This window comes from Delphinapterus leucas, chromosome 5 (genome assembly GCF_059928025.1).
Source record: "Delphinapterus leucas isolate spDelLeu-1000000601 "Yukka" chromosome 5, BTC_Dleu_Yukka2, whole genome shotgun sequence".
NCBI classification, from domain to species: Eukaryota; Metazoa; Chordata; class Mammalia; order Artiodactyla; family Monodontidae; genus Delphinapterus; species Delphinapterus leucas.
In genome coordinates, this window is record NC_143133.1 from 16,110,404 (window position 1) to 16,115,781 (window position 5,378).

At 47.0% G+C, this 5,378-nt stretch overlaps 1 pseudogene; it reads right to left on the bottom strand.

Moving 5' to 3' along the window:
• Positions 1-2,812: 2,812 nt before the first annotated feature.
• LOC111186073 (monocarboxylate transporter 10 pseudogene) lies at positions 2,813-4,790 on the bottom strand (annotated as a pseudogene).
• Positions 4,791-5,378: the final 588 nt, after the last annotated feature.

Sequence of the window (5,378 nt, forward strand, 5' to 3'; positions counted from 1 at the left end):
AGTCGGGTCTCCCACCTCAGAGGCTCAGGCCTGACACTGGCCAGAGCAACAAGAACCTGTCAGCCACACAGCTCAGAAGAAAAGGGAGAGAAAAAAAAATGAAAGAATAAGAAAATAAATAAAATACAGTTATTAAAATTAAAAAATTAAAAAGTAATAGAAAAAAGAAGAGAGCAACCAAACCAATAAACAAATCCACTAATGATAACAAGCTTTAAAAACTATACTAAAAAAAAAACAACGAAAAACCGGACAGACAGAACTCTCAGACAAATGGTAAAAGCCGACCTATACACACAAAATCACACAAAGAGGCATATACATACACACTCACACAAAGAGAAAAATGAAAAGAAAAATATATATACATACATATATATGTGTATATATATATATATATATATATATATATACACATAAAAGGAAGAGAGCAACCAAATCAGTAAACAAATCTAGCAATGATAATAAGCTCTAAATGCTAAACTAAGATAAACATAAAGCCAGGAACAAATTAGGTGCAGAAAGCAAACCCCAAGTCTATAGTTGCTCCTAAAGTCCACCACCTCAATTTTGGCATGATTCATTGTCTATTGTCTATTGAGGTATTCCACAGATGCAGGGTACATCAAGTTGATTGCGGAGATTTAATCCGCTGCTCCTGAGGCTGCTGGGAGAGATTTCCCTTTCTCTTCTTTGTTTGCACAGCTCCCGGGGCTCAGCTTTGTATATGGACCTGCCTCTGCGTGTAGATCACCTGAGGGCATCTGTTCTTTGTTCAGACAGGACGGGGTTAAAGGAGCAGCTGATTTGGTGGCTCTGGCTCACTGAGGCCGGGGGGAGGGAGGGGTAAGAAATGTGGCGCAAGCCTGAGACGGCAGAGGCCAGCGTGAGGCTGCACCAGCCTGATGTGCGCCGTGTGCACTCCCGGGGACGTTGTCCCTGGATCACAGAACCCTGGCAGTGGTCGGCTGCACAGGCTCCCGGAAGGGAGGTGTGGAGAGTGACCTGTGCTCGCACACAGGCTTCTTGGTGGCGGCAGCAGCAGCCTTAGCGTCTCGTGCCCGTCTCTGGGGTCCGCGCTGATAGCCGCGGCTCGTGCCCGTCTCTGGAGCTCCTTTAAGCAGCGCTCTTAATCCTCTGTCTTCGCACACCAGGAAACAGAGGCAAGACAAAGTCTCTTGCCTCTTCGGCAGCTCCAGACCTTTTCTCAGACTCCCTCCCGGCTAGCCGTGGAGCACTAGCCCTCTTCAGGCTGTGTTCACGCTGCCAACTCCACTCCCCTCCCTGCGCTCCGACCAAAGCCCGAGCCTCAGCTCCCAGCCCCGCCCGGCCCGGCGGGTGAGCAGACAAGCCTCTCGGGCTGGTGAGTGCTGGTCGGCAACGATCCTCTGTGCGGGAATCTCTCCGCTTTGCCCTCCGCCCCTCTGTGGCTGCGCTCTCCTCTGTGGCTCCGAAGCTTCCCCCCCTCCCACCCTCTGTCTCCACCAGTGAAGGGGCTTCCGAGTGTGGAAACTTTTCCTCCTTCACAGCTCTCTCCCAGAGGTGCAGGTCCCATCCCTATTCTTTTGGCTGTGTTTTTCCTTTTTTCTTTTCCCTACCCAGGTACGTGGGGATTTTCTTGCCTTTTGGGAGGTCTGAGGTCTCATGTTAGTGTTCAGTAGGTGTTCTGTAGGAGTTGTTCCACATGTAGATGGCTTTTTGATGTATTTGTGGGGAGGAAGGTGATCTCCACATCTTACCCCTCCGCCATCTTGAATGTCCCCCTACAGTTGAATTTTGAGATCATTCAAAAGTATATTATATTTTAACAAATAAAAACTGAGACTTTTAAAAACAAAAGAAAACAAACAAAAAAAAACTGGTGAAATTTACACATTAACAAGAGAGAAAGATATAGAGAACTAACCAGTGGTCACCAGTGGGGAGAGAGGAGGGAGAGGGGAAAGACAGGGGGAAGGACATCAAGAGGCACAAACTGTTATGTATTAAATAAATAGGTGACAATGATAAACTGCATAGCACAGGGAATACAGCCAATATTCTACGATAACTTTAAATGGAATATAATTTATAAAAATATTGAATCACTATGTTGTACACCTGAAACTAATACAATATTGTAAATCAACTATACTTCAATTTAAAAAAATGTAAGAAAGAAAAACATTACAGATATAGCTGGAAAGGGAAAAAAAAACAAGAGATAAGGAACAGATTTCCAATACACTAACTCTTTATGGTTTTTTCAGGACACTAATGATCCATCAGAGACCTCAGAGAGTTTATATGTAACTCTAAAATTCAAACAATTTGCTTTTTTCCTTTTTCCTATAATAGTACTTATGTTGTTAATCAAATACAAGATAACTCTTGCTGTAAATTTATACATTTGTCATGTTTTCTTCTGCTATGCTTAATGTTTATTGTAGGAAACAAAATTGAACATAAAACTATGTATATGTTCTGGGGACTTCCCTGGTGGTTCAGTGCATAAGACTCCAGGCTCTCAATGCAGGGGGCCTGAGTTCGATCCCTGGTCAGGGAACTAGATCCAACATGCATGCTGCAACTAAGAAGCTCACCTACCACAACTAAGAGTCCACATGCTGCAACTAAACATCCCCCAATGAAGATCCCGTGTGCTGCAACTAAGACCTGGCACAGCCAAAATAAACAAACAAAAAAAACTATGTATATGTTCTACTTGTCACAGGTTGTGAAAAGCAATTCAATTTTCTCATATTCACAATGTACTAGAGACCAAAGGAGGAGATGTAGAAGCTGGAAAAAAGGTTATGTGATGTCCTCTCATTCACATTAGCCCATTTCCTCCAGAGTCCTGTCTGTGGCTGTGCAGTATGCTCGAGTGGGGGCAATGGTCCAACACTGCCTCTGTTCTAGTTCTGGGGGAACAGAGGGGAAACTTACAAGGCAAATCTTGGCCCAGAGTGGCTGATAATAAGTAGCACTCCACCCCTGAGGTGACCCCACCAGAGAACAGCAGGCTCAAGTGAACCTAAGGCACAAAGTATCCAAAAAGTGAAAGTGGTATTCCAACTGTCCACACCACATAGGCTGTCACACTGAAGATGGCAAAACTGAAAAAAATTGGGAGAGGACTGAACTTTCTCCTGGAAAAGAGGGAGTATCTGTTGCCTCCTTTGGTCCCACCATCTTTATCTTTGGCATGGGAGGCAAGGGGTAGATCTTACCAGCCAGAAAGAGAACAAACATGAAGATACAGAGAACCGTTTAGTGTGTAAAAGAGGCCCCTGCTGTCAGTCAGAATCCTTAGAAGGAAAGGCAGCAAAATTGTAAAGACACTGTTGCCAGCGGTGACAATGCCATTCACCAGTTCAAAGCGTTTCTTGAAATGGTGTCTCCAAATGACCCATGAAGGCTGGTAGGCAAAGGAGCTGCCACAGGCAAACATGATTCTCTAGGTAAGGTACACAGGCTCCGTGGAGCTTACAAAAGAACGGGGCATGAATCCAACAGCACCCACCGTGGCTGTTTTCTGACAACCAAACACGTCTGTGAAGACGCTAATGGGCAGCACAAGGGCATCATGCCCATGGAGAGAGAACTTACCCACGCTGTCTTGAGAACCATCTTGTCATACTCCTTGGACCCGAAGGTCTTCAGCATGGACGTGAAGAGCACCCTGCAGGCGTTCTGGACGCCGAGCCACCCTCAGGGGCCTCACGAGGCTCAGGGAACTGGGCGCCCAGCAGCCCGCCAGCTCTACCTCCACGTTCTCGACCGCCGGCGCCTCGGGGCCCTCCGAGGGTCCAGGGCCGGGCAGCGGGGCCACCTCCGTGGGCGCGGGGGCCCTGCAGGCTGCGCCTCGCTTGTCCCCCGCGCGGTGGTGGGCCCCTCCTAGGAGTGCACCACGGCCAACGTGGCCTCCTTGGGCCGGCACCAGGGGAGTGGGCGGGGCCGAGGTCCTGGCGGGCTCAGGGAGGAGCTTCCGTGTTGGGCCGCTGAGCTAGAGAGGCCGTTGTGAGGGCGGGGGAGCCCCCCTGTGGGCAGGTGGCGCCCCCTCCTGCTAGGACTCAGGCCGCCCAGTCCATAGCCCCAAACCAACTCTTTGTTTATTTATTTATTTATTTATTTATTTTTTGCGATACGCGGGCCTCTCACTGTTGTGGCCTCTTCCGTTGCGGAGCACAGGCTCCGGACGCGCAGGCTCAGCGGCCATGGCTCACGGGCCCAGCCGCTCCACGGCATTTGGGATCTTCCCGGACCGGGGCACGAATCCGTGTCCCCTGCATCGGCAGGCCGACTCTCAACCACTGCGCCACCTGGGAAGCCCCTGTTTTTTTATTTTTATTAATACCTTGCAAAATACCTAGACTAAATATATATAGCTACCTGTTATTTTAATCAAATTAACTTTTAGTTTTATGAGTATTGTTTATATTTCAAATATTTGTTCAAGCCATTCAACTGTTGACTGAAAAAAAATGTACAACTTGAAAGTTGAGAATTATGTTTTATTTGGCGAATTTTCTGAGGTCTTCAGCCCAGAAGACAGCCTCCCATAAAGCTCTGAGGGACAGCTCCATAAAGGTAAGAGAGGAGCCAGGTTATACAGGAGTTTTGCAACAAATGCCAGGTAATCAGAACATAAAAGATTACTGTTAATAAAAGAAAACCAGGTGTCTCAAGTTTTTTAAGTTAGCTCTTGCTTTTCTAAGTATAGGAAGATGCAAGAGTCTGGGCTCACTGAAATCATTCCTTTGATGCACACCTTGGCTATCTAAGGCCAGGATCCAGTTCTTCTCCATCCTGAGACCCCTCAGGGCACACCGTTGGGGGTGGCTGCAGTGGCTGAGGGCTTGTTGGATGGCAGCCCTTTTGTCTCCATCCTGAGTTCATTCCGGGCTCACCATCAGGGCCTGGTAGTGGTTGATGGCTGGATGGCCACAGCATCGTTTGTTTGCAGTTACAGTAGGCAACATTTTTCATCCACACAACAAATATTTCTTAAGTTCCTAAAAAAAAAAAAAAAAAAAGGAGTATAAGATAAGGGACTTCCCTGGTGGTCCAGTAGTTAAGACTCCACGCTTCACTGCAGGGGGTGCAGATTCACTTCCTGGTCGGGGAACTAGGATCCTGCATGCCACGTAGTGTGGCCAAAAAAAAAAAATTGAAGCCCCTACTACCAGCCAGATAAATTTTGGGGCTCTAGGAAATAGATTACTAAAAAAATAAAATAAAATATTTTTTGAGCTCATAGAAGTAGCCTCCACTCATCTTCAGCTGCCTAACCGAATCACCCCATGTGGATCCTTCTGAGAACAGCAGAATCAATCGTGAGTACCAAGAATGATTTAAAATTTTAACTCTCCTCCAAAATTGTTAGGCTACTTCCC